Source organism: Brugia malayi (assembly GCF_000002995.4).
Source record: "Brugia malayi strain FR3 genome assembly, contig: Bm_v4_Chr2_contig_001, whole genome shotgun sequence".
NCBI classification, from domain to species: domain Eukaryota; kingdom Metazoa; phylum Nematoda; class Chromadorea; order Rhabditida; family Onchocercidae; genus Brugia; species Brugia malayi.
Window position 1 is genome coordinate 12,549,847 of NW_025062476.1, and position 9,653 is coordinate 12,559,499.

Genomic DNA, 9,653 nt, shown 5'->3' on the forward strand with positions numbered 1-9,653 from the left:
TCCAATGTTAATTGAACATTTCATAGAAATATCTATTCGAGAATGAATAAGATTAAATGATTGCATTCTTGTAATGAATTTTATTTTTATTGCTATTTTAAAGATAAATTTAATACATTCTTTTAAAATATAACCTAAAAAAAAATTTACTGTAAAAAAAAAAAAAATTTTTTTTTTTTCACTTTTTTCTTCAAGATTTATGATTATTATTTTTTTTTTAAATTAATTTTATCTTTTTTTAATTAAATAAAAAAAAAATGATTTATTATAGTAATTATTATTATTATTAATCGAAAATCATTTTTTTTAAACATAATTCTCCTTCATATATGTATTTCTCATTCTTTTTTGTTTATTTTGATATAATTTGATAAACATATATATAATATATCATTGTTTTACATTTATTTTATAAACTTTCTATATGCAATTGCAATTTTATATGAAAAAAAAAAAGATTTGATAAATATATCTTATCAGTGTTTATTATGGATTTGAAATTTTGTGTCACTTATTAAAGATGATATCATAGAAGTAAGTATTTTTTAATGATAATAATATTATCATTAAAAATAGCATTGCTCTTTTTTCAATATATAAATGACTTCCAATCATTTATCAATTTTAATTGTTTTTTTTTTGAAATAGTTATAATTTTTTCTTTTATTTAATTTGACTGAATACATTTTATTGAAAATGTTTAAAAATCATCTGATAAAATCTTTGCAAGAATATTTAAAATATTTAAAATTATATTTAGTGTTTTTTAACTTCAAATTTACTTACTTTTACTAAATTGCACATATTTTAATTTTACTTACATTTACTTACAACTATAAATCATAATTTAATCATCAATGACTCATTTATTTACAACTATAAATGATAATTTAATCATCAATGACTCATTTATTTACAACTATAAATCATAATTTAATCATCAATAACTCATTTATTTACAACTATAAATCATAATTTAATCATCAATGACTAAGTGCTAATTATTTTTTATCGTTTTATATATATTTTTTGTATCAAAATTTTGCAATTTATTTATTTAAAAAAACAAAATGAGAAAAATGAAATGCTGCAAAAATTAATTTCTCTCAAATATTTGCAACTAATATACGAAATTATGTAAAATCATATAATAATAATAAAAATTATTTCTGAGAGACTTTTTTTTCTTCTTTCTCTCACTCTCTCCCTCTCTCTCTGTTTCACTTTCACTGACACTAATATTATAGCTTTTTATGCATTGAAGAACGGATGAAAGACTTGCAAGATGAAAGTATAAGAATGCTTATTTGGCTCATAATCGATAAGCACTTGGCTCATTTCTATGCTTGGCTTATAAATTTCCCATAAATGTTAGATTGTCATTAGCAGTAAGTAAATTTTTAAAGTCATACATGTCCCATTTTAATGCTTTAAAGACTTACAGGTATCTAAGTAAGCTCTATCAATTTTGTTTATTCATTTACCTGTCCATCTCATTCATTTACCTGTCTATCTTATTTACTCATTTCCCTGTCTCTATCTTATCTATTCATTTACCTGTCCATCCTACTTATTCATTTACCTGTCCATCCTATTTATTCATTTACCTGTCCATCCTACTTATTCATTTACCTGTCCATCCTATTTATTCATTTACCTGTCCATCCTACTTATTCATTTACCTGTCCATCCTATTTATTCATTTACCTGTCCATCCTACTTATTCATTTACCTGTCCATCCTATTTATTCATTTACCTGTCCATCTTATTTATTGCTAAAATTTCCATCTTATTTATTGCTAAAATTTTATTTTTTTTTAAAAGTATTTCTATCATTTACCTTTTGTCTTTCATTCATTTCATTTTAATCACTCAAAATTTTAAACAATTCAATGAATCAAATGGAATGGGAAAAAAAAAAAAAAAACTTTTCTCTCAAATATATTAACACTAATAGTTTGAAATTTTCTTTCATTTTCTTAGAAAAAAAAAAAGTTTAAAAAATTTTCTTAAAAATTTTTTCTTAGAAAAAAGGAAAGATAAGTTTAAAAAAAACGGACAAAAATTTAAATAATATTTGAAAATACACAAAAGTAATTGATGCAAATATTAATGCTAATTATATTATAATTTATTTTAAATATATATATAATATATTTTACAATAATATAACAATAATAATAAAGTAATAATATTAACAAAAATGTTGATAATATTCATGATCATATGTTTTACTTATTTATTTTTTTTTATTTTGTTTATGAACTAACAATGCGGCATTAGAAATAGTTTCATAAAAATTGACAGAAATATTAATTAAATCTGTAAATGTCATTAATATAAAATTGGTTCATCCATAATTTTAGAATAAATCATAATTACAATTATAGAGGAAAAAAAAAAAAAAAAAACTTTAATTGGTTTACTTTTTTTTCTATCAAATTTGAAATTTGTTTGCTTAAAATCACTGTAAATTATATTAGTAATTTATTTTATCTATTCAAATTCATTTATCAAAAATATACACTTTTAATATATTTCTTTCATTATCGTCGCAAGTTAATTTCAATTATCGAAAAATTATATGAAAAAAAATTTTTTTACAAAAAAAATGAGTTTTACTTACTTACAAAGTAATTAAATAATGATTATTAAATATTTGTTATTGAATATTGATTAAGAAAATATGTCAGAAAATTTTAATACATTTTTCTAATATACTATTTATTAATTTTTCTGTTAGAAAATAATTAAACATATCATAAAATAAATAATAAATAATATAATTATCATGTAAAATAAAATAAAAATAATTAACAAATCATATGCATCGATTAGTAAAAAAATTAATTTAATCATTCATAAAATTCGATTAATAACTTATATTTAGTCAATATCAGGTCAAAGTTATTTTAACATGTATTTTAAGTGTATTTAAGTATTTAAAAAAAAAAAAAAGTGGAAATTAATAAATGGTATTTAAAAAATATTTGATTAATGATTTTCGCATAATCTCTGGTTAAATTTAATTAAAATATATTTGATTTTCAAACAATTTTTCATAAGATATATTATGATAAATTAGCTATTTAGCTAATTCTTCTTATCATTTCTGATAAATGATAAGTTTCATTTTTTTTTACTTTAAAAAAAGGATTCAATTTAGATAATATCATATCATTCATTACCAATATTATTTACGATCATTTTTTTCTTCTTAAATTACTTCTCGAAATTTTTTACTTAATTAGCTTTTTATGTGAATTATTTAATTTAGCAAAAAAAAAAAAAAAAGAATTAATATTATTAACATTTCAATATTAACACATTTAAATGTAATAAAATATAATTTGTACAAATAAATTGAACAAATCGATTAATTTGATAATTTATTTTTCAAAAAAAAAAAAAAAAAACTGAAAATTTTGTTTAAAAAAAATTTTAATGGAAATTAAATAGAAATACACAATTGTTAACTTAAAAATCGCTTAACTCAACATATAATTAAGATTTGATAAAGAAACAAAAAAAATTTATAACTAAGATATTTTTTCATATTTATGCAATTTTTATTTTTGACAATTTCATCAAAATTTTTCTTCATAATTGAATAAATTGCATAGAAAAATTTTTGCTAGAAATATTTGTAAATTGATTGATAATAAGTTTATTTTATTTTATCAACAATCATTTCAAATTTATAATTCTATCTTAAGAAATTGTTGAAAAAAAAAATTTCAACTAATAAATTTTTCTTTTTGCAAATTATAATTATTACCCTATGCATAAATTAAAAATTTATTTAAAAAAAAAAAAAATACACCTCATCAAATTAAATTTTGTTTATTAATTTATCAATATGTGACACGAAAATAATGAAAAAAATTAATAGTAATGAAATTAATAATAAATTAATTATAAAGTTAATTAAAATAAAAAAAAAATGTTAAAAATTCATCTTTTGTTTGTCATTTGGTGGTAAAAATGAAAAAAAATAAATAATAATAATAAATTAATAACATTTGTTTATCAGTTTATTTGTTAATATATGATAATAAAATTTAAAAAATGTATTAAATGAGTTTTAATTATTCCTCTATGAAAAAAGAAAAAACGAAAACTGTTAATTAGCACAGAGATTAAAGTTTGATTTTCTCAAAAAGAGAAAATTTAATTTTTTTTTTTTTTCTTTTGCTATCGAATGAAAATCAAAATTCATTTCGCTGACACATTTTTTTTTTTTCCATTGTTTACTTTTCATCGTTCATCATTTATCATTTTATCATGCTAAGAGCTAATTATGTAAACAAACTTTGAAAATGCTATTTGCTTTAATATTTCAAAATTATATCTATTTGTTACCAATTGTGAGAGTGAAAATGAAAAAAAATTGTTGCGATTATTTTATATTTTACATAATTTAAACGTATGATACAAATTATATTTCACGTACGATTTAAACGTACGTAATTAAACGTACGTTTCGTTTAATTTTTCATTTATTATTTAAATGAATTAGTAATTGATTTATTGTTTTTTATTTCAGCAAAAATTTGTGTGTGGGAAGATGAAAATGCAATTTTATTGAAAAACAAAAAGTACATATTGAAATTGGATTGAAATCAAAATACAACAAAAAAATGATTAAATTGGTTGGTCATAGAAATTGGCTCAATTATTTGCGAAATATTATAAATATTTTATTTTATTTTTTTTTTTTTAATATATATTTTTAATATATATATTTATACTAAGTATGGAAATTTATCAGTTTTTTTCAAATTTTTAATCAAATTATATAAGAAATGGAATTTAATATTTTACAAATAATATTAATAAGAAATTGAAAAATTATTGATTTATTATTGTTATTGTTGTAAAAAATTAAATTTGATAAAAGATTACCTTCCATCCATTTAGATTTGTAATTATTTTATTTCATATGTGGTTAGAAAGTTAGAAATTTCATTACTTTTAGGAAGCTAACAATTATCAAATTTAATTACTTATTTAATCATTCATTTTAATCAATTCTATCATAATTCTATAAATGAATTTTTCCATAATTATAAAAAAAAAAAAAAAAATAGTACAAAAAAATGAAATATGTATTTTTTTTCATTTTAAAAATAAGTTTTTTTCCTCTCTCTCTCATTTTTCTCTTTTTTTTGTATATAATTTTTATTCTTTCCTTTATTTTTATTTTTTTTTTTTTTGAAAAGTTTTAAATTTTCCAAAATTGTTTGAAGAATTTTTTTTTTTTTTTTTTGAGAATTACTTTCAAATAATGAGTTTTTTTTTTTATTTTTAATGATACTTTAAAAAAAAGTTCGTAATGCTACTTTTCTGTTTGATAAATTATTTCATTGCTTTCGGATAAATCCATAAAAAAAAATTAAAATTTCCTCATTGTATCATTTTTTTTTATTTTAAAAATATTTGAAAATATATTTTGTTTCTGGAAAAATATGCAAACTAAACGATTTTTAAACAACACAATTATTATTGTCTTTTTTTTTTTTTTTTTAAATTTAATTATATATAAAATTTATTTATTTATTTTTTTTATGACAAAAATAAAATAAAATGAAATAAACAAAAATAAAATTCATTTGAAATTCTTAAATTTTTTAAAAGTTTTAAATTAAATGTTAGCAATAAAAGTTATGCAAATTGTTCGTTTGAAATTCATAAAATTTTCAATGATTATTGATATTTGATTACTTCAAATAGCTATAAACAAACTTTTTTTTCCATCCTTTAATTTCTTTCTTAAATTCTTAAAATTCTTTTTTTGTCTTTTCGTTATTATCTTTTTTTTTTCTTTTACAAAATGTTATATAATGCTGTAAATTTTAATTTTATCAAATAAATTATAATTTTAAAACATTTTTTCTTTCTATTATTTCTAATTTTTTACAATTTAGCAAATGTTTCTGCTATAATAAGTAAAAATAAGGAAAAGATAAAATGAACTGATAAATTGATAATTGGATTAGAAAATTATAAAATGAATTGAACTGATAGTTGATAATTAAATGAACTGATAATTGATAATTGGATAAGAAAATTTATAAAAAAGTTAAACTTAATGAGGATAGAGCAAATTTTTGATTTTTTAAAAAAGAAATTTATAAAAAAAAAAAAAAAAAAAATCAACTTTTAATATTTGGATTATTTTAATTATTTAAAAATTTTTACATCATTTTCATTTTCTTTTTTCTTATTTTGCTTTCATTTATTCATAGATTAATTAATAATAAAATTTAAACTTAATATTTAATTTTATTTTATTGCTAATATTTTTTCACGCATATTTTATTCAAAATTTAAATGCTAAAATTATTTTTGAACATATTTGCGTGATACGATTATAATTTAATTCAAAAAAGTTTAATTTAATTTAATAATTTAAATCGAAAAAGATTCGAAAATGCTGGAAAAAGTAGATAGAATAAATTAAATTTCTTTGTTATTTGTTTTTTTTTTTTTTGTTAAAAATATTTTTGAGTGAAAATAAATTTTTATTGATTTAACAATTTTATTTAAAAGTGAAAAAATCAAAAATTTGTTTACTTAACACATTGAAATTTATATATATTTTAATGCTTATTTAACACTTTCAAATGAAAATTTTACTTAAAATTTTGTCGTACATTTTTTATTGATTTAACGATTTCTTTTCAGAAAAAAAAGAATAATAATAATAAAAGAATCATTTTTTTTTATTTATTTACACTTTAAAATGAATTTGTAATTCTTTTTTTCTCATTTTTGAAAATTATATTTTACTAAAAGTCAAATAAAATTTTCAAATGTTAATCATTTGCTCAAAAATTTTCAAAAAATGATAATAATTCAACTGATAAGTATAAAGAAAGTACAAAAATTATATTTCAAATTGACAATTTTTTATTTCAAATTTTTTTTTCAATTTTTTTTTATTAATTTCCGCTTATTTAATCCTTTTTTTTCTTTTTCATATAATCATTTAATAAAAAATTGAATGATTTATTTATTCATTTACTTATCTTAAAGGAATGTCAAATTTTTTTTTTTTTTTTGCTCTCTTTTATTTGTTTGTTTGTTTATTTTTTTTTTTTTTAAATCCTACCACAATGACTAATTTAAAAATCAAAAAATGATTCTGATAAACTGTAATCATAATTTTCAACCATAAATTTTGTTGTTTATATTTTTTCTTTTTAATGATGCAAACTAATTAATTACTTATCTAATTAATTTTTAAACATTTTTTAATTAGACTTTAAATTCGCTTTTTCTCTCAAAAAAAAAAAAAATAAAAAACTTTTGCTAAACTGTATATATTAAAGAATATACTCTTTTCTCTCTCTCTCTCTCTCTCATTTTTCTTTTATTTTCAATACTTATTTCATTTTTTGTTTTTATTTCCAATATGTAAATTATATAATTTATATAAATATAAAACAATTAATTTAAATAAGCAAAATTTTGCATTGATAATTTATTTTTGTTGTTAAATTAATTTAATAATAATAAAATTAACAATCGGTATGTTTTGATATTCTTTCTTTTCTTTTTGATTTTTGTAATTTAATTAATTTATATATTATTTTATCGTTTTTTCTATTTCTTTTGTTTATTTTAGAAATTATTTCAGACAAACATTACATTATGATTTATTTATTTTAGTACAAAATTCCAATTAAAAAAAAAAAAAAAAGGGAAAGAAAAAGAATTTCTTAAATATGCGATTATTAGTCTCCGATAAATGAAAAGAAAAAATGCGGAAATTGATAAATTAAATACCTAAAATATTATTAAATATTTTTAATTACATATAGTAATGTTTAGATAATTACAACTATTTGAATTATTTATTGTTTATCAATTAACATTTTTATTATAATTAATTTAACAAAATTTAAACTTTGACTAAAATTTAAATTCTTAAAAAAAACCACAAAAAAGTGCTAAAAAAAGTAAAAATATTTTTTCATTTGCACACATATCTAATTCATATATTTTTATTTTTCATTTTTTTTTCAAAAATTTAAATAAATATTTTGTTTATGAAAAAAACAAAAAAAAAGAAAAATCAAATAATTTATTTACAAATAATCGTTGTCTAATTCTTCATTTAATTTCTTCAAATAAAAATTTTAGAAATATTTTTTTACTATTTATTAATTCTTAATAAATAAAATTTTTCATATTTTTGCTAGAAATTATTTTTTGATATTTTTTTAATTTATTATTCAATTTATATATTTTTTTTTTGATACAACTTTATTGCATTTTTAATCAAAAATTTTTTTAAATTTATTGCACAATTAATGTTTTATCAGTTTTTTGCATTTATTTAATCAATAAAATGAAAAAAAAAAAAAAAATTAATTTTTCGTATTGTTTTTTACATTTTAAATTAAAAAGAAATTGCAAATTGTCTATTAAATTTTAATTAATTTGAAAAGAAATAAAAAATTTATTAACGAATTGTTATTTTCATTTCGAATTAATTACAATCAACAAAAAGTGGCAAATTTCAATTCTTTAAAATATAAAATAAATTAAACATACTTACTTCAACGGTAAATACTTAATAATATTTTTCTCTTACAGTAAGCAAAATAAAAAACAAATTGGAAATATTTGCTAAGTAATTAAAAAATTTGTTTGATTAACTCATTCAACTTAATCCTTCGCTTAGTTTTGTTTTTTTTTTTCTTTTCGCTTTTTTTTTTGTGCTAATTTTATTTATTCTAATTTGTTTAATAATTAATAATTATTATATAAACAATAATTGTATAAACAATAATATAAATAATTGTAATAATAATAATTTTGCATATTTCTGCTAAAATTTTCATCAATAACTCAGATTTATTTAAATAATAATTTAAAAAAGATGATGATGATAGCATAGAAAAATGAAAGAGAGAGAGAGAGAGAGAGAGAGAGAGAGAGAGAGAATGAAAGAAAGAAAAAGTAAATAAATAATTCGTAAATTTTATCCTTTGATTGTAATAATCATTTATTATAATCTATGTTAATCTTTGTATTTTACAAGTTTTGTTTAAATTAATTCCTTCAATAATCTTTTCTTTTCTTCTTTCTTTCTCTCTCTCTCTCTCTCTCTCTCTCTCTTTCTCTTTGATAAAAATATATTATCATTTGTTTATTCTATCTGCATGATTTACTGTTATTTCATATTTGTTTTCAATTTATTTCAAATAATTCTTCACATTTTTTTTTTTTTTTTATATTCAAAATAAACTTAAATCATACATTTATAGTAGCAAAAAAAAAAAAATGATAGTTTTTATTTAAATCTTCAATTAAATTTTTTAATATAATCAAAGAGTTAAGTATTTCTTTTTTAAAGATATAATTAAATGTAGTTAATTCAAATTTAAGAGATATTATTGTTTTTTTTTTTTTTTTTTTTAAGAAAAAAAACAAAACAAAACAAAAAGTTATCTAATTTTAAAATATCGTAAATAATATAAAATTAAGTAAATAATAATATTATTAATAGTTTTCATCTATTCTCTTGATATTCTCTCATATTTTTGCTATATTATTTGAAAACTTAATAATTTTTAATTAATTAAAGAAGAAAAAAAAAACGAATAATTATTATTATATCTGAAAAAAAAAAATATATTAC